Source organism: Cetorhinus maximus, chromosome 19 (genome assembly GCF_964194155.1).
Source record: "Cetorhinus maximus chromosome 19, sCetMax3.hap1.1, whole genome shotgun sequence".
NCBI classification, from domain to species: domain Eukaryota; kingdom Metazoa; phylum Chordata; class Chondrichthyes; order Lamniformes; family Cetorhinidae; genus Cetorhinus; species Cetorhinus maximus.
Window position 1 is genome coordinate 84,031,817 of NC_135897.1, and position 20,428 is coordinate 84,052,244.

Sequence of the window (20,428 nt, forward strand, 5' to 3'; positions counted from 1 at the left end):
GTCTCCTACGCTAGCTCTTCTCCCAATTCCTGCTTGGTGTCCGAATTTCCCCTTTAGCTGCCTCCCTCCCTCACTACCTTGTGAAGTACTTCTCAATGCTCTTGCAATGTAGGGCTGCCAACTCTGTCTTGCTGAAGGTTCCGCGATATGACCACCTGTTTCCAACAACTCTGCCCAGTCGAACAGCTCCTCCCCTGCCCCATCCAGCTCCAATGTTATTAAAGCTAATAAATGAAAGTGCTCAAAGATAATGAAAAAAAAAACACACGATTTGTTTAAGACCCCTGATTTTTTCCCTGGGTTACTTGCAGCAGTGTCCAGGAGATTGTGCTAAGCGATGTTTTTTTAAAAATTCATTCCTGGGTTTTGAGTGTCACTGGCTAGGCCAGCATTTGTTGCCCATCCCTAATTACCCTTGAGAAGGTGGTGGTGAGTCACCCTGAACCGCTGCAGTCCGTGTGGTGCAGGTACACCCACAGTGCCGTTAGGCAGTGAGTTCCAGGATTTTGACCCAGCGACAGTGAAGGAACGGCGATATATTTCCAAGTCAGGATGGTGAGTGGCTTGGAGGGGAACTTACAGGTGGTGGTGTTCCCATGTGTCTGCTGCCCTTATCCTTCTAGGTAACAGAGTTTGTGGGTTTGGAAGGTGCTGTTAAAGGAGGCTTGGTGATTTCCTGAGTAAGTGCAATTAAGTATTTATGTAAGTTCATGATCTCACAAGGAGAGGGGAAAATTTGTGGGGAGAATCACTGTGGGCCACCTGTCAGCAACTTAAGAAGTAGGCTGCCTGCTTATATTTTCAACTGGAGATGAATTCCTAGCACAGTTATTTCCAAGAGATCTGAAAGAAGGCAGCCTCCGGTCTAAAGTTTATACTTAACAAGGTACACTGCTAAGCAAAACAATCTTGCAAAATTAAAAGCCCTGTTCTTATTCAAAATAGTGCCATAGGACCTTCTGCATTCTACCTGAGAGGGCAGGGATAGCTTCAGTTTAACATCTCAACAGGCATCTCTGATAGTGTAGGTCTCCTTCAGCACTGCACTGGGATAGCCAGCATAGATTTTGTGCTTGAATCTCTGGAGTTGGCCTTGAACCTTCTGACATCAGAGTGGGCGATGAGTCTCAGCTTTTTTTACCTTTAGGGTGTGGGCATCACTGGCAAGGCCAGCATTTGTTCTTTATCTCTAATTTAGCTGACCTTGCGAGGTCATTTCAGAGAGCAGTTAAGAGTCAGCCACGGGTCTAGGGATGGCAGATTTCCTTCTGCTAAAGGACATTAGTGAACCAGATGGATTTTTGCAACAATCAGTGGTAATTATCATGGTCACCATTGCTGAGACTAGCTTTATATTCCAAATTTATTAAAACTGAGTTCAAGTTCAAGTTCCACCACCTACCTTGGTGGGATTTGAACCCACATCCTCCAAACATTAGCTGGGACCTCTGGATTACTAGTCAGGCAACATTGCCACTACACCACCATCTCCCCTGGTGTTTATATTAATTTCTTTGGTAATTGGATTATTTTTTTCTTAAAGTGCATCATTTGGTGAATCTGGCTGCATCACAAATGTTGCAGAATCGTGCCTCAGAAAGAGGGCTTTAGGACCTTATCTTGGCTGGCACTCCAATACTGCACTGAGGCAGGGGGTGTGGGGTGGGATATTACACTGGTGGCTATGCAGTTTTACAGAGAATCACAGAATCACAGTGCAGAAGAGGCCCTTCGGCCCATCGAGTCTGCACCAACACGTGAGAAACACCTGACCTACCTAATCCCATTTACCAGCACTTGGCCCATAGCCTTGAATGTTATGATGTGCCAAGTGCTCATCCTGGTACTTTTTAAAGGATGTAAGGCAACCTGCCTCCACCACCCTCCCAGGCAGCGCATTCCAGACTGTCACCACCCTCTGGGTAAAAAAGTTTTTCCTCACATCCCCCCAAACCTCCTGCCCCTCACCTTGAACTTGTGTACCCTCGTGACTGACCCTTCAACTAAGGGGAACAGCTGCTCCCTATCCACCCTGTCCATGCCCCTCATAATCTGGTACACCTCGATCAGGTCACCCCTCAGTCTTCTCTGCTCTAACGAAAACAACCCAAGTCTATGCAACCTCTCTTCATAACTTAAATGTTTCATCCCAGGCAACATCCTGGTGAATCTCCTCTGAACCCTCTCCAGTGCAATCACATCCTTCCTATCATGTGGCGACCAGAACTGCACACAGTACTCCAGCTGTGGCCTCACCAAGGTTCTATACAACTCCAACATGACCTCCCTACTTTTGTAATCTATGCCTCGATTGATAAAGGCAAGTGTCCCATATGCCTTTTTCACCACCCCACTAACATGCCTCTCCGCCTTCAGAGATCTATGGACACACACGACAAGATCCCTTTGTTCCTCAGAACTTCCTAGTGTCGTGCCGTTCATTGAATACTTCCTTGTCAAATTACTCCTTCCAAAATGTATTACCTCACACTTTTCAGGGTTAAATTCCATCTGCCACTTATCTGCCCATTTGACTATACTGTCCATATCTTCTTGTAGCCCAAGACACTCAACCTCACTGTTAACCACCCGGCCAATCTTTGTGTCATCCGCAAACTTACTAATCCTACCCCCCACATTGTCTTCTATGTTGTTTATATAAATGACAAATAATAGGGGACCCAGCACAGATCCCTGTGGTACACCACTGGACATTGGCTTCCAGTCACTAAAGCATCCTTCTGTCATCACCCTCTGCTTCCTACAACTAAGCCGATTTTGAATCCACCTTAACAAATTACCCTGTATACCATGTGCATTTGCCTTCTTTATAAGTCTCCCATGTGGGACCTTGTCAAAGGCTTTGCTGGAATCCATATAAACTACATCAACTGCACTATCGTCATCTACACACCTGGTCATGTCCTCAAAAAATCAATCAAATTTGTTAGGCATGACCTCCCTCTGACAAAGCCATGCTGACTATCCCTGATCAAACCTTGCCTCTCCAAGTGGAGATAGATTGTCTCCTTCAGAACTTTCTCCAATAGTTTCCCTACCACTGACGTGAGACTCACTGGCCTGTAGTTCCCTGGCTTATCTCTACAACCCTTCTTAAATAGTGGAACCACGTTAGCTGTTCTCCAGTCCTCTGGCACCTCCCCCTGGCCAGAGGGGAATTAAAAATTTGGGTCAGTGCCTCTGCGATCTCCTTCCTTGCCTCCTTCAGCAGTCTGGGACACAAATCATCCGGACCTGGAGGTTTGTCCACTTTTAAGCCTGCCAACACCTCCAATACCTTGTCACTCCCTATATCAATTTGCTTAAGAACCTCGCAGTCTCTCTCCCTGAGTTTGATACCTTCATCCTCATTCTCTTGGGTGAAGACGGATGTGAATATTCGTTCAACACTCTACTGATGTCCTCTGGCTCCACCCATAGATTGCTCCCTTGGTCCCTTACGGGCCCTACTCTATCCCTGGTTATCCTCTTCCCATTGATATACTTATAGAATATCTTGGGATTTTCCCTACTTTTACCAGCCAGAGCTTTCTCATATCCCCTCTTTGCTCTCCTAATTGCTTTCTTAAGCTCCACCCTGCACTGTCTGTACTCCACTAATGCCTCCGCTGATTTGCTTCCCTTGTACCTGCTAAAAGCCTCTCTTTTCCTTCTCATTGTAACCTGAATATCTCTGGTCATCCATGGTTCTCTGGGCTTGTTACTCCTTCCGATCACCCTCGAGGGAACATGTTGAGCCTGTACCCTCCCCATTTCCTTTTTGAACACCCCCCACTGCTCCTCTGTAGATTCCCCCGCAAGTAACTGTTCCCAGTCTACCTTGACCAGATCCTGCCTTATTTTAATAAAATCCACTCTCCTCCAATCCAAAACATTTTTTTGCAACTTGTCGATTTCTTTGTCCATAACAAACTTAAACTGTACCATGTTGTGGTCGCTATCACTAAAATGCTCCCTCACCACCACCTCAGCCACCTGTCCGGCTTCATTCCCCAGAATTAGGTCCAGCAATGCGCCATCCCTTGTTGGACCCTCTACATATTGACCTAAAATGTTCTCCTGTACACATTTCAAGAAATCCACTCCATCCAAGCCCTTAACACTATGTCTATCCCAATTAATGTTGGGAAAGTTGAAATCACCTAATATAATTACCCTATTGTTATTGTTTTTACACACCTCCACAAATTGTGCACATATTTGCTCCTCAATTTCCTGCTGACTATCTGGGGGTCTATAATAAACACCTAACAATGTGGCTGCCCCTTTTTTATCCCTAAGCTCTACTCACAAAGGTTCATTCGATGCCCCAACCAAGATAACATCTCTCCTCACTGCAGTAACTGACTCCTTAACTAATAATGCAATGCCTCCTCCTCTTTTATCCCCTCCCCTGTTTCTCCTGAAGATTCTATATCCCGGAATGTTGAGCTGCCATTCCTGCCCTTCCCTCAACCACGTCTCAGTGATGGCTACTATATCACAATTCCACGTGTCAATCCTCACCCTTAACTCATCCGTTTTACCTGTAATACTCCTGGCATTAAAGTAGAGGCCATCCAGCCTTGCCTTACTCCCTTGAAGCTTATTGCAGCTGTACTCCCTCTGACTTGATTGTTTTACTGTATTATTCTGCTAACATTCTGTGTCCCCTCCCCCTGCTGAATTAGTTTAAACTCCTCCCAATAGCACTAGCAAACCCGCCTGTAAGGATGTTAGTCCCGCTCTGGTTCAGATGTAGACCATCCCGATTGTACAGGTCCCAACTTCCCCAGAAACGGTCCCAGTAATCCAGGAATCTAAAACCCTCCCTCCTGCACCAACTCTTAGCTGGTCATCTCTGTTTGTTAGACGTTGCTGGTTAAGAGTTAGCTGCTAAGTTGATCTGCATCACAGTAATGCTTTGAGATGTTCTGAGGCGATAATATACCATGCAAGCATTATTCATTATAAGTCTACTTGATATCTTGGGAAAATGATTATTCCTAGACAATTGATACTTTCTCAATTAGTGTTGCCTCAACAAATCTCAGTACATCGAGTCATTATGAAACTATCTAACATCTGGAGCATGCCTAGAGCCATAAAATAAGCAAAATCTTCCACAAGCAAAAGCCTGTGGTTAATTTAGTGACTGGCTGGTGTTGACTTGCTGACTTGTGTAAACACAAGCTGTCTTTCCCATCTGCAAAATCTTAACACTTAGTTTTCTGTAGTAATTATAGTTTTGGGAAATGTTGGGCTGTAGCTTTAAGAATAATCCTGTGCTGTAAGATCACATGATCTGTGTAAACCAATGTGTTAGCCGTGTGGGGAAACTCTACAGGAGAGTACTTCTTTAGTTATGGAGTTTGATGCACATGTGTAGTTGCTACTGCTGTCTTGTAAACAAAGCCAAATGTTTCTGCTAAGAGAAGTTGTCTGAAGATCAACTCTATAACATTTTCTGAATTTGTCGGCAAATTACCATACCATTGTGAGGAAGTCATGATTAAATCGCTCTGGGCCGCACTGCAGTGCATGGTTCAAATGATTGGTAGACCAGATTTGGCCATGTGTTGACTTCAGGAGCCAGAAGTCAAAAAAAAAACATTACACCCTTGTTCCATTCTCTTCCTTCAATTCTTGAAGGTGCTGACTCATGCTGGGGTACATACAGGTCTATAGTTGCTGGGAGCACTCGGTTACCTCAATCGAGGGACTTTCATGTGATAATTACCAGTTTGGAAGTCATTTTGGCCCATCTGATTCATCTATCTGCTGGTGCAAAAAAGATTTACCAGACTGTTATGAGAACTGAGAGACTATACTTACCAGGAAAGGTTGAACAGGTTGGGGGTCTTTTTTCTAAAAGAAAACAGAAGATTGAGGGGTGATCAGATGGAGGTCTTTGAGATTATGAAGGGGTTTGATAGGGTAGATGCAGAGAAGATGTTTTACTTGTGGTGGAGACTAAATCTGGGGGCGGTCACTAATAAATCCAATAGGAAATTTTGGAGAAACTTCTTTACCCAGAGTTACAATATGGAACTTGGTACCATGTTGAGATGAAAAGCGTGGAAGTGTTTAAGGGGGAGTTAGATAAGCACATGAGGAAGACAGGGATAGAAGGATATATTAACGGGATTAGATGAAATAGAATGGGAGGAAGCTTCTGTGGAACATAAACATTGACCTGTTGGGCAGAATGGCCTGTTTCTGTGTAAATGCGATGTAATTGTGTAACCTAGGAAGACCCTGGAGCCCTCTCATTGCAGCATCTTGTTGTTTCTTAAAAGATTCCAGGGTTTCAAACTCCTGGAAGTCTGTCCCATAAGTTGATCATACTTCTTTGTGTGAAAAAGGGTTTCCTGGCAACAGACTGAAGGACATTTTCCACATGGAGGCGCATCTCCCCAGAGGATCAAGATCAGTCCACAGTCTATTCATTTAATCAAAAGCCTTAATTCATGAGCCCATATTTCGGTGTCATCAGCAAACTTAAGAATTGTTTCCCCCCACATAACCCCACCCAGCTAACTTCATCCAAATCATTGATAAAGATAGCGAGGAGCAACTATTTAAGCATGGATCCCTGTGGGACTGCTCTAATGTCAGGGCTCCCACATAGAGAGCACAACGCACACTGGCCTGGATTTTCTGATAGGAATGAGGCTGCAAATTGGATAGCAACTTCTGACACATGCGCAGTTCAATACGAAAATCTGGAAGGTGCATTCTGAGTTGCCCTTCTCCTCCTGAAACTTTGCTCTAACAGCCTGAGAGAGAGAAACTCAACATTGAAACACATGAAGGGCGTGAAGTTGTTGTATTTACCCACTAGATACCCGCTAAACATGGTGCATTCAGGTGTAGGTGAATTTTCAACGCTCTTAACAAGTCTTAATTACTCCTCACTGAATGACTGGAAGAAGCCAATGCACTTTTTTATTGGCCCAAAGGACATCCCCAGAAAAAATGCAGCAAACTGGATTGAACTACGTGAAATGCGGTAGAGATGAATGCCGGTGCCTTGCAGTAAATGTGTGTCATTTTATACGTTTGGCCGAATGCTAAATCTAATTGATGCACAGCAGCTCTGCATTGCTACCGCATTATAAAGGAGCCACTTAAATCATCGAAAAATACATTGGTGTATAAATCAGCTATCTCTCTGCCTGCAATTCACTCTCTACTTAACAAGGCATGAACTTCTTGTTTTGTAGCCTGGAGACAGTCTGTTTATGGCACAAGGTGAAATAAAAAGTTCCATTGACTGTCCTCAATGATAATCGCGATGGCAACTCTTGAATATTGTCACTTGATGATTGCTGTTTCACATAGCTTTACGCTTGCTTCTTACGGCAAAAATAGTTTTGAAATTAACTTCCTTGCGGCTGAATAAAACGCAACATGTTTGAACAAGGAACTTCAAAATAAGGTGGTTGTTTAACATCCCCGTTACATTTGAATAAACTGGGACTCCTGGTGCAGTACAAAATACCCCCAGCAAAATATGGAACATCACACAGCACACACTCCTCTGCTTGTGATCTCAATGAGCTTATCCAATAATAGGTGAACCAAAATGGATCATAATGGTCCCAGGCTACATGAAGCATAGGAAATAGGAGCAGGAGTAGGCCATTCAGCCCCTCAAGCCTACTCCGCCATTCAACTAGATCATGACTGATCTTCTACCTCAATGCCATTTTCCCACACTATCCCCATATCCCTTCATATCTTTAATAACTAGAAACCTATCCACTTCTGTCGTGAAATACTCAATGATTGAGCTTCCATGGCCTTCTGGAGTAGAGAATTCCAAAGATTCACCACCCCCTGAGTGAAGAAATTCCTCTTCTTCTCAGCCACCTCCTATTCAGAGACTTTGTCTGCTGGTTCTAGACTCCTCCCAGTCAGGGGAAACATCCCTCCTACATCTACCCTGTCGAGCCCTGTAAGAATTTTATACATTATAAGAATTTTGTATGTAAATTTTTCAGGGTTCAATTCATGTCTCTATTGAAAATTAACTGATCTTTGTATGTTCTTATAACATACAAAATTCTTACAGGGCTCGACAGGTAAATGTAGGAAGGATATTTCCCCTGGCATGGGGGACATTAAATTTACGGGGTGACCCCTCACGATCTTATATGTTTTAATCAAGTCGTCTCTTACTCTTCTAAGCTCCAGCGGATACAAGCCTAGTCTATCCAACTTTTCCTCATAAGACAACCCACCCATTCCAGGTATTAGCCTGGTAAACCTTCTCTAAACTGCTTCCAACACATTTACATCCTTCCTTAAATAAGGAGACCAATACTGTACTCCAGATGTGGTCTCACCAGTGTCCTATATAACTGAAGTATAACCTCTCTGCTTTTGTATTCAATTCCCCTTGTAATAAATGATAACATTTTATTAGATTTCCTAATTACTTGCTGTGCCTACATATTAATCTTTTGTGATTCATGCACTAGGACACCCAGATCCCTCTGCATCTCAGTGCTCTGCAAACTCTCACCATTTAGATAATATGCTTCTTTTTTATCCTTCCTGCCAAAATGGACAAGTTCACATTTTCCCATATTATACTCCATTTGCCAGATCTTTGCCCACTCACTGAACATATCTATATCCCTTTGAAACCTCCATATGTCCTCTTCACAGCTTACTTTCCTACCTATCTTTGCATCGTCAGCAAATTTAGCAACCATACCATCGCTCCCTTCATCCAAATCATCGATAGAAATGGTAAAAAAAATCGAGGCTCTAGCACTGATCCCAGTGGCACACCACTCGTTACACCTGTTTGATTTGCATTGCAAAGCCTGAGGCTCCTTGGGGGTGTGGGATTATTTTTGGGCAGCTCTTTCAAAGAGCCAACACAGGCATGATGGGCCAAACGGCCTCCTCCTGTGCTGTGAGGTTCTATGATTCCATGGTTCCATTTGTTGCTTGGCTGGAAGAGCTTGGCGCCAACAATGAGGCCAGAATTTTGTGGCCCCATTGCCGCAGGAGCAATGCAACAAGCCATCCTAAACTCAAACAACTTCAGCGGGATCGCAAAATCCCGCTGGCGTAAATATCCAGCCCGGGTCTTGGTTTTCCTCTGAGCCACTACCATCCAACTCCCCTCACCCTCGTAGACATAACAGTTCATCTCAATTTTTTGAAAAGACGTTTATATGGTGGCAATTTCACATGTCTCATACCATAGTCAGCCCATCAAGGTTCTGTATGGACTGGGGAGGCAGCTTTCCTTGCAGCAGGGAAGGTTAAGGGGAGATTTAATAGAAATATTCAAATTCATGAAGGCTTTTGATAGAGATGATGAAGAGAAACTGTTCCCACTGACAAGAGGATTGGTAACCCAAGGACATAAATTTAACTACATTGCAAAAAAACCAGAGGGCAGGTAAGGGTATTTTTTTTTATGCAGTGGGTCAGAATGATTTAAAATACACGGCTTGAAAGGGTGTGGAAGCACCAATAGAAACTTTCAAAAGGGAATTGGCCAAATACTTGAAAAGGAAAAAAAATGTAGGTCTATGGGGAAAGATCAAGGGGTATGGGACAAATTGGATGGCCCTTCCAAAGAGCTGGCACAGGCATTGTGGGTTGAATGGCCTTGTTTGTGCTGTGTTATTCTGTGTTACAAGGTTGAAGAGGGATTTCCATGTAGAAAAGCATATTTTTTTCAAACATAATGGGAAAACAGAGTATCGCTTCTAAAAGCTGGTTGCATAATGGGACCTGAATGTCTTCTTTTATTTCCATGACCAATTTTGTCCTCTCCTCTCTTCTTCTGAAGTGTTCTTTTCTAAGCACCCTTCAGTGCCTCACTCAAATAGGCATTATTCAAGTGGGAGCTCAGACCATAAGACCATAAGACATAGGAGCAGAAATTAGGCCATTTGGCCCATCGAGTCTGCTCTGCCATTCAATCATGGCTGATAAGTTTCTCAACCCCATTCTCCTGCCTTCTACCCGTAACCTTTGATCCCCTTACCAATCAAGAACTTATCTATCTCGGTCTTAAATACACTCAATGACCTGGCCTCCACAGCCTTCTGGGGCAATGAATTCCATAGATTCACCACTCTCTGGCTAAAGAAGTTTCTCCTCATCTCTGTTCTAAAAGGTCTTCCATTTACTCTGAGGCTGTGCCCTCAAGTCCTAGTCTCTCCTACTAATGGAAACATCTTCCCCACGTCCACTCTATCCAGGCCTTTCAGTATTCTGTAAGTTTCAATCAGATCCCCCCTCAGATCCCCCTCTTCAGAACTCTGGGGTGTAATCCATCTGGTCCAGGTGATTTATCCACCTTCAGACCTTTCAGTTTTCCTAGCAACTTCTCCTTGGTAATGGCCACCATACTCACCTCTGCCCCCTGACTCTCTTGAACTTTGGGGATGTTACTCGTGTCTTCCGCCGTGAAGACTGACGTAAAGTACCTATTCAGTTCCTCTGCCATTTCTTTGTTCCCCACTACTACTTCTCCAGCGTCATTTTCCAGCGGCCCAATGTCCACTTTTGCCTCTCTCTTACCCTTTATATATCTAAAAAAAACTCTTGCAATCTTCTTTTATATTACTGGCTAGTTTACCCTCATATTTAATCTTCTCCCTCCTTATTACTTTTTTAGTTGTCCTCTGTTGGTCTTTGTAGGCTTCCCAATCCCCTGGTTTCCCATTGCTCTTCACCACATTGTATGCTTTCTCTTTAGCTTTTATGCTGTCCCTGACTTCCCTTGTCAACCATGGTTGCCTCGTCCTCCCTTTAGTATGCTTCTTCTTCCTAGGGATGAATTTTTGCTGTGTCTCCCAAATTACTCCCAGAAACTCCTGCCATTGCTGTTCCACTGTCTTTCCTGCTAGGCTCATCTCCCAGTCAATTCTGACCAGCTCCTCCCTCATGCCTCTGTAGTGGAGTTGAACCCATGACTGTCTGATTCAGAGGCAAGGTTAAGCCAAGACTGTCAAAGAGAATTGCCTGCTCTTTGTAAAGTGGGGTCATAGTGTATTTTTTATGTTCACATAAATGGGCAGACTGACCCCCAACTTAACATTTCATCCCGAAAAGGGGCAGCACTCTCTCAGCACCTTTAAAGCAAATTGGATAAATGCTTGAACCAGAAATCTATGGGAGCAGAGCTGGCTAATGGGGTGAATTTTGAGATTGTTCTAGGAAAGATAGGATGGGCCAAATGGTCTATTTCCTGTGCTGTAAGTATCTACGGTTCCATAAACAACATCAGGTTTAGATTAAGTGGCTATGTCTTTGATGTTAATGTCTCATCAATTACATTGTTAAGGTTACGAGAAATGGGTGATGGGTATTAATTTTCATTGAGCACATATAAATAGGAGCTAGTTGGCTCACTGGGTGTGTGGGAGGAGAGCCCTGAGACTGAACAAGTCAATAATCTCCCTTGATAACAAAAAGTTCTGTGTCTTGGTTTCCGTTTCGCCTATTGGCTTGGATCTTATTAACACTTGAGTGGTCATTGATTGAGAGACAAGTCAAACCCATAGATAAAATGATTCTATCGGTCATAGTGACAATCCATTCTCCTGTAAACAAAATGTGAACAAAATATCCAACCATAATGAATGTAAACCAATACAATTTGGATTTGAAAAAGAAACTCTCTAGGAGGTATTGTCACTAAACAAAGTTGTGAGGTTGGCTTTCCTCCCCCAGATTTATCAACACGCTGTTCAATGACCCCAAGGCTGGTCATCAAACCAAACGAAGGTTAAACAATGTCATTTGCAGTTGATATGGTTGTGTTGAAAGTGGAGGCTAGCTCTGTTGATACTTCTGCAAAGCTTCCTCTAACGCCTGCTTAAACGAAGCGATGATCTAATTCCAGGGAATACGTTGCAATGACCCAGTACCTGGGCAAAGAGCAGTAGCACGGGACTAATTTGAATAACTCCTTCAAAGAGCCAGCACAGGCATGATGGACCAAATGGCCTTCTTCTGTGCTGTATTGGTCTATGGTTCTACAGTTGTCATCTAGACTGGGCCAGGCTTAATTTATCTCCTCCTCTTTGTCTTTGCTTCCCAGCAATCTGATTCAAGCTGACTGTTGCAAAAACACACCTGGCTTTCGAGGGAAGGAAATCTGCTACCCTTACTCAGTCTGGCCTACATGTGACGGCAGACCCACGGTAATATGGTTGACTCTTAATTGCCGTCTGAAATAGCCTAGCAAGCCATTTGGTTCAAGGGCAATTAATGATGGGCAACAAATACTGGCTTATCCAGCGACGCCCACGTCCCATGAAAGAATAAAAAAAGAGAGAAGACACTCCTGGCTTTTCACCCCTACCCTTTCCTCGCCCCTCAGGTCTATTAAAAAAAAACAAGCTAACTTGATCGTTAGAATGAAAAGCGATCAGATACAATACTGTTTGTGTTGGTGTAAACTGTGCCAAACACGCAAACGCACACCTACCTGAGGTCAAGAAATGAGGACAGTGGGAGAGAGAGAGAGTAAATCCAGCCACTTGCTGCTGCAATAAGTCTTGACAAGCTTCTAGCTCTTGCTGTGTAACCCTGGCGAGTGCTAGGACCAACCTCCCTTAGGGCTGCTTGAGAAGGGGTCCAGGCTAACTATCATTGTGTGTAGCTTTACATAGTTACAAGCAACTAGGTGTGCCATCTGATTAAAACCTACAAATCATTCAAATTCTATTGCTGTTGCATTTTCATTACAAAAGAGAGTTTCATTCTTATCAACAGCTGACCCTATAGGTAAGATTCAAGACTTTAACTTAAGAAAGAATTTTCTTATGCAAGTCCTCATGACGGTTTAATGCTTAACCAACAGGATAATGGATAGATGGGTGTGATTTCAAGGATCAAATCAAATTTAGGATTGAGTTAATCTGTTTATAGTGTACACTGGACAACCGATCTTTAGGATTACAGCTTTGATTTCAATCCTTTGATCTGTTGCTGTGGTACCTAGCAACCTGAGGAGGTATGAGCAATCAATAAGAGCCTTTACTGGCAATTTATATTGTGCATTTAACATAGGAAAGCTTTTCATAGGTGGGGTGTCATCAGACAAAGATGGATACCAGGCCAAAGGGAAATGTTAGGGACGGTGACCAAAGGCTGAACAGGTGGATTTTATGGAAGGTGGAGAGGGAAAGGGAAAGGAGAGCCAAACTTTCCCTCACATTCCCTCTGGGTTGGACAATGGAGGGGTGGCATTCCAGGTGATAGTGTAGTTTGCAGGGTAGTTTGAAGAGTGCTGAATAAGGATGAGGAGGGCGAGTTCACCATGGTCACAGTCAGATACATCTGTAACTTTGATTTGAGCTGGTTCACTGCTGTGGCAAGGGTAGAAATGGGGTTGAGGAGATTCAAACAGGTCGTTACTGGAAAGATAACAACACATTTAGAGACTTTGGACAGGCAGGATTGGACTTTCCTTGCCGTTCATCCAGTCTAGTCCTTCTCTCAGTCCCCTGTGTTTTGACAACCATGGGATGTGGGCATCGTTGGCTATAGGTCAGCATTTATTGCCCATCCCTAATTGCCCCTGAGAAGGTGGTGGTGAGCTGCCTTCTTGAACTGCTGCAGTCCCTGTGGTATAGATACAATCCCTAACCAAGCTGTTCCAGTACAGCTACAACACTGGCACCTACCTGGCTATGTGGAAAATTGCCCAGGTATGTCCTGTAAACAAAAAGCAGGACAAATCCAACCCGGCCAATTACCGCCCCATCAGTCTACTCTTGATCATCAGTAAAGTAATAGAAGGGGCCATCAACAGTGCTATCAAGCAGCACTTGCTTAGCTATAACCTGCTCACGGACACCCAGTTTGGGTTCCACCAGGGCCACTCAGCTCCTGACTTCTTTACAGCCTTGGTTCAAACATGAACAGAAGAGCTGAACTCCTGAGGTGAGGTGACAGTGACTGCCCTTGACATCAAGGCCTCATTTGACCAAGTGTGGTATCAAGGAGCCCTAGCAAAACTGGAGTCAATGGGAATCAGGGGGAAAACTCTGCTGGTTGAAGTCATACCGAGCACAAAGGAAGATTGTTGTGGTTGTTGGAGGTCAGTCATCTCAGTTCCAGGATGTCACTGCAGGAGTTCCTCAGGGTAGTGTCCTAGGCCCAGTGATCTTCAGCTGCTTCATCAATGACCTTCCTTCCATCACAAGGTCAGAAGTGGGGATATTCGCTGACGATTGCACAATGCTCAGCATCATTCGTGACTCCTCAGATACTGAAGCAGTCTGTGTCCAAATGCAGCAAGGCCTGGACAATATCCAGGCTTGGGCTGACAAGTGGCAAGTAACATTCGTGCCACACAAGTATCAGACAATGACCATCTCCAACAAGAGACAATCTAACCATTGCCCCTTAATGTTCAATGGCATTACCATCACTGAACCCCCCTCTATCAACATATCACAGAATCACAGAATTTTAACAACACAGATGGAGGCCATTCGGCCCATTGTGTCTGCACCGGCTCTCCAAATGAGCATTATGAGTAACAGTGAAGGAATATAATATATTCCAAGTCAGGATGCTGAGTGGCTTGGGGGGAACTTCCAGGTGGTGGTGTTCCCATGTGTTTGCTGCCCTTGTCCTTCTAGATGGTAGTGATTATGGGTTTGGAAGGTGCTGTCTAAGGAGCCTTGGTGGGTTCCTGCAGTGCATCTTGTAGATGGTACACACTGCTGCTACTGTGTGTCGGTGGTGGAGGGAGCGAATATTTGTAGGTGGGGTGCCAATCAAGCGGGCTCCTTTATCCTGGATGGTGTCAAGCTTCTTGAATGTGGTTGGAGCTGCACTCACCCAGGAATGTGGAGAATATTCCCTCACACTCCTGACTTGTGGCTTGTAGATGGTGGACAGGCTTTGGGGAGTCAGGAGGTGAGTTACTTGCCACAGGATTCCTAGCCTCTGACCTGTTCTTGTAGCCACAGTATTTATGTGGTTAGTCCAGCTCAGTTTCTGGTCAATGGTAACCCCCAGGATGTTGATAGTGGGGGATTCTTGCTGCATTTGAACATGGACTGCTTCAGTATCTATTGCACCGTCAAGCAACACCAAACCCAAACTGCAAAGTACATTACGATTACTCACAAATGCAATAGTAATTTTCAAAAGGGAATCGGATCTGTACTGGAAAAGGAAAATATTTTACAGGGTTATGCAGAAAAAGCTGGGGAATGGGACTAACTGGCTCTTTCAAAGAGCCAGCGCATACACAATGGGCTGAATGGTCTCATTTTATGCTGTGCAATTTTATGGCCTGAATTTCACGCTTGGCGTGTGCGCCAAGTCGGCGGGAGTGGAAGCGGAATTGGAATCCGCTCCTGGCCAAGGTCGCGTTGCAAACGCGATTTCACGGTGAATGGCCAATTAAGGTGCGCCCAGTGCGAAACACATCTTGGGAAGGGCCGGGCAAGGCTGGGAGCCTGTCGGGCTCCTGAGTCCAATGGCGACCCAACGGGTGTTTAAAACCGGAAAAAGGCAGCTCCCTGAAGGCTGTCAGAGGAGAATATTTGGACTTGGTCCAGAGACAGGAACAATGGCCTCACCAGCGGCTGGAAATGTCAGGCGGGAGGGCAAGTCGGGTGGGCACTCGGTACCTCGTTTCTCGGATGAGTGCCTCATGGTCCTGGAGAAGGAGGTCGGTGTGAGGCGGGACACTCTTGTACCCAGGGATGGCAGGAGGAGGCCGCCGCACCTGACTAAAAAAGCCTGGGAGGAGGTGGCAGCCAAGGTCATTAGCCATGATGTTGTGTGGCACACTTGGGGTGCAGTGCTGCAAAAGGTTCAATGACCTGCTGTGCTCGGCAAGGGTGAGTACCAAGTTGGCATGGATCAGTGTGGAGAAGTGTTAAGGGCTGGCTGTCCCCCCCCCCCTCCATGGACCTCAGAGGTGTTAGAGTCTGAGTGCCAACTGTCAATGACACCAGAGCTGGCCAAGGGGGTGAGCCTTGGCTGCTTGGCCTGAGTGCCTTGCGGGTCAAGGGCCACGGCTTGGATGTGCTCTGCAAGGTGCTTCTCAGGTGGGGTTGGCCAGGCTGCAATGGCGCTGCATGTAGAGAGTGGACTAATCAATGCTCCTCTGTACTTTCAGGAGAAGAGGGGCCATAACCACTTTGAGAGGTCAAGGACAGGCGGAGGCCCCTCAAACCTCCTAATATTGACGAGGAGCGAAATGGATGCATTGGAGCTGGGGAGCCGCCATGCACCTTGGCCAGCAGGTCATGGAGAGGCAGGGTCTCTGATGAAGGTAAGTCAGAAAGATATAATAATTCTCATAAAGATATTGGGATTTATTGTTAAGTAGAGTAACAGTGGGGTCTGTGTCTTTGTGGGTGTGTGTGATTTAATTGAATTAAAGGCAGCTAGTCTGAAGGCTTTGATGTATTAGAAGATAAGCTAAGTTTGAAATGTTAAGTACGCAGACATAGGTATAAAGGGAATATTGGCATTTTGAAATAAACCAGACTAGGTTGTTTTCAAAGGAGGGGTGAAATGTGTAACCGAGCCAGGTGAAGTTCAGAAACAGTGTGTTTATTTTTCCCAAAGATTACTAGTAAAATTAGTACTATGAGAGATTTTAATTATTGGAGAGGTAAAGTCCAAAGACATAGTGAAACAATGGGAATTTGCATTCAAGGGGGCAAAATGTATAAAGGATCAAAGGCTGTGTGTCAGGGTAGGCATTTTAAAATCTAACAAGTGTGCAAAGTGTCAGCATCAAAGCCTCAAGCTGCTGTCCACAATGAACTGAAGTTAAGTAAACTCACTTTGAGTTGGATTGTTCAGGGTATCATGTTTCTTTACCTGGGTCTTTTCAAATCTATGTTCTTACTGTTGCCTGAATGTTAGTATCACTGGGAGTTAGATTAACTAGGGGATTTAGAAGTTATCCTAGTAGTAATTTGTAGTTCTATGTATGTAGTTAAAATAATTTCTTCAATTAATAAAGGTTTAATTTAGTTTTGTAAAAACCTATAAGACTCGGTGGTCTTATTACTATGGAATTCAAAGCCCGCATCTCAAAATTTATACAAATTGCAAAACAGTTGTTGCAGTTGTTTCAAGTTTCCCTTTGGGATTTGAGCAGCTCAGCATTTATCATCAGCTGTGCCATAACAGTTAAGAGCGCAGTGCACAGAGGTGAGAATGTCGGATTGTGTAAACATTCTTGTGTAGTCTCATCATTAATGGGAGCCTCATTGATCATTGAAAGACGATGGCACCATGAGGCAGATCTCCATTGTCTCACCAGGGCGCCTGCATGCACAATGACGGTGTGATGACATAAACTAGTGACATACCGTTGTTCTCCCTTAGAGTCGCCAGCTCACACTCGAACGCAAGACCCTGAAGAACCAACCTTGACGCCAGAGGACCACGCACTAAGCACTTGGATCCTGGATGAACCAGGCACTGGGGCAGATACCAGCACTTCGGTGGGCATCAGATTGTCGGTGCACAACGGTGAGGGCACTTCACACTCGCTTGAGGAGCAGACCCAAGGCCAGCAAGCAGGGCCGGGAGGTGCAAGGCCTCACAAACATAAGTTTAAGGCACCGTGAGCACAAGAGGGACTGTTCGCAGGTGATGTTTTAAAAATTCATTCATGGGATTTGGGCATCACTGGCTAGGCTGGCATTTATTGTCCATCCCTAATGCTCTTGTTCAGAGGGCATTTAAGGGTCAACCATATTGCTGTGGCTCTGGAGTCACATGTAGGCCAGACAAGGATGATAGATTTCCTTCCCTAAAGGGCATTAGTGAACCAGATGGGTTTTTACAACAATAGTTATCATTGGACTTTTAATTGAATTCCACCATCTGCCTTGGTGAGATTCAAACCCAGGTCCCCAGAGCATTACCCTGGGTCTCTAGGTTACTAGTCCAGTGACAATACCACTATGCCACCACCTCCCCCTTAGATTTTCTGTTCTGTCATGTTTTGTTAATATGTTCACTGGTGTGGCCATTAACACCTTAAATCACAGAATCACAGAATCACACAGTCCAGAAGAGGCCCTTCGGCCCAATGAGTCTGCACCGACATGTGAGAAACACCTGACCTACCTACCTAATCCCATTTACCAGCACTTGGCCCATAGCCTTGAATGTTATCCAGGTACTTTTTAAAGGATGTGAGGCAACCCGCCTCCACCACCCTCCCAGGCAGTGCATTCCAGACCGTCACCACCCTCTGGGTAAAAAAGTTTTTCCTCACATCCCCCCCTAAACCTCCTGCCCCTCACCTTGAACTTATGCCCCCTTGTGACTGATCCCTCAACTAAGGGGAACAGCTTCTCCCTATCCACCCTGTCCATACCCCTCATAATCTTGTACACCTCGATCAGGTCGCCCCTCAGTCTTCTCTGCTCCAACAAAAACAACCCAAGTCTATCCAACCTCTCTTCATAACTTAAATGTTTCATCCCAGGCAACATCCTGGTGAATCTCCTCTGCACGCCCTCCAGTGCAATCACATCCTTCCTATAATGTGGTGACCAGAACTGCACACAGTACTCCAGCTGTGGCCTCACCAAGGTTCTATACAACTCCAACATGACCTCCCTACTTTTGTAATCTATGCCTCGATTGATAAAGGCAAGTGTTCCATATGTCTTTTTCACCACCCCACTAACATGCCTCTCCGCCTTCAGAGATCTATGGACACACAATTCAAGGTCCCTTTGTTCCTCAGAACTTCCTAGTGTCATGCCGTTCATTGAATACTTCCTTGTCAAATTACTCCTTCCAAAGTGTATCACCTCACACTTTTCAGGGTTAAATTCCATCTGCCACTTATCTGCCCATTTGACCGTCCCGTCTATATCTTCCTGTAGCCCAAGACACTCAACCTCACTGTTAACCACCCGGCCAATCTTTGTGTCATACGCAAACTTACTAATCCTACCCCCCACATAGTCATTTATGTCGTTTATATAAATGATAAATAATAGGGGACCCAGCACAGATCCCTGTGGTACACCACTGGACACTGGCTTCCAGTCACTAAAGCATCCTTCTGTCATCACCCTCTGCCTCCTACAACTAAGCCAGTTGTATATAGTTATGTTCATTTGAGTTGAGTGTCAACATGATATAAATTTTGCTTTAATGGCCTGAGTATGCTTCACTTGACTTGTCCGTGCAGGGTACACCAGTGTCTCAGGCTGGACATGAGTGGCTCTAAACTTTATTGCACAGGCACTGAGTGAAGTTTATGTACAAATGAAAGGGTCATTTCAGACATCCTGGATGGAGCCAGCAGCCCTGGCATGAGGTGGAAGCGGATCTTTGGCAGGCTAGATGAAGGGACGTTGGGTGAAGGCATCACTGGTGTTCCTGCCTCCCTGAAGGAGCCAGAGGTCTGCCTCCAAGCCTTGAGCATTCTTCTCACCGTGCTCCTCTTCTGGCTCACCACTGGATTCATCTTCTGAGGCCTGTGGAGCTACATCAAGATCCTCTTCCTCCAGTGGGTCCCCCCTTGCCAATGCGAGATTGTGGAGAGTGCAGCATGCGACCACGATCAGTGACACTCGCTCTGGGAGGTATTGCAGTGCTCCCCCTGAACAGTGCAGGCATCGGAAGTGCATCTTCAGAAGACCTGTGGTCCTCTCTATCACCACCCTTATGGAGGCATGACTCCTTTTATACCACTGCTCTGCTTCTGTTCTTGGGTGGCAGAGGGGCGTCATAAGCCACCTTTCCAATGGATAGCCCTTGGCACCCAGCAGCCATCCATCCAGTTGGGCTGGAGCACTGAAGAGCCTCAGCACCTGGGAGTGCCTGAGGATGTAAGCGTCATGGGAGCTGCCTGGGTGACTTGCACTGATTTGCAGAATATGCACCCTGAGGTCACACACTATCTGGACGTTCACTGAGTCGAATCCCTTCCTATTGACAAAGGCACCCGGCTGACCCATTGGGGCCTTGATGGCCACATGTGTGCAGTCGATTGCACCCTGGATGCACCCAGCAATCGCTGCAAAGCCTCTGGCTCGCTCAGCCTGGCTGGCCTTGTCCATGCGGAAACGGATAAAGGTCAGTACCTGCCTGAACAGAGCTTCTGTCACCAGCTTGATGCAACTGTGGACAGCTGATTGGGAGACTCCACACAGATCCCCCACTGAACCCTGGAAAGAGCCAGAGGCATAGATATTAAGGGCCTCTGTGACCTTCAGAGCCACTGGCATGGGATGTCCGCCCACACAGTCGGAACTGATCTCAGGCACAATCATCTGACAGATGGAGGTCACTGTCTCCCTGGAGAGGCGGAGCCTCCTTTGGCATTGCACCTCAGACATGTTGAGGTAGCTGCATCGCCGCCTGTAAACCCTGGCAGCAGGATAGTGGCGACGTCTGTGTGGCCCCATTCCACCTTGGACTTCCT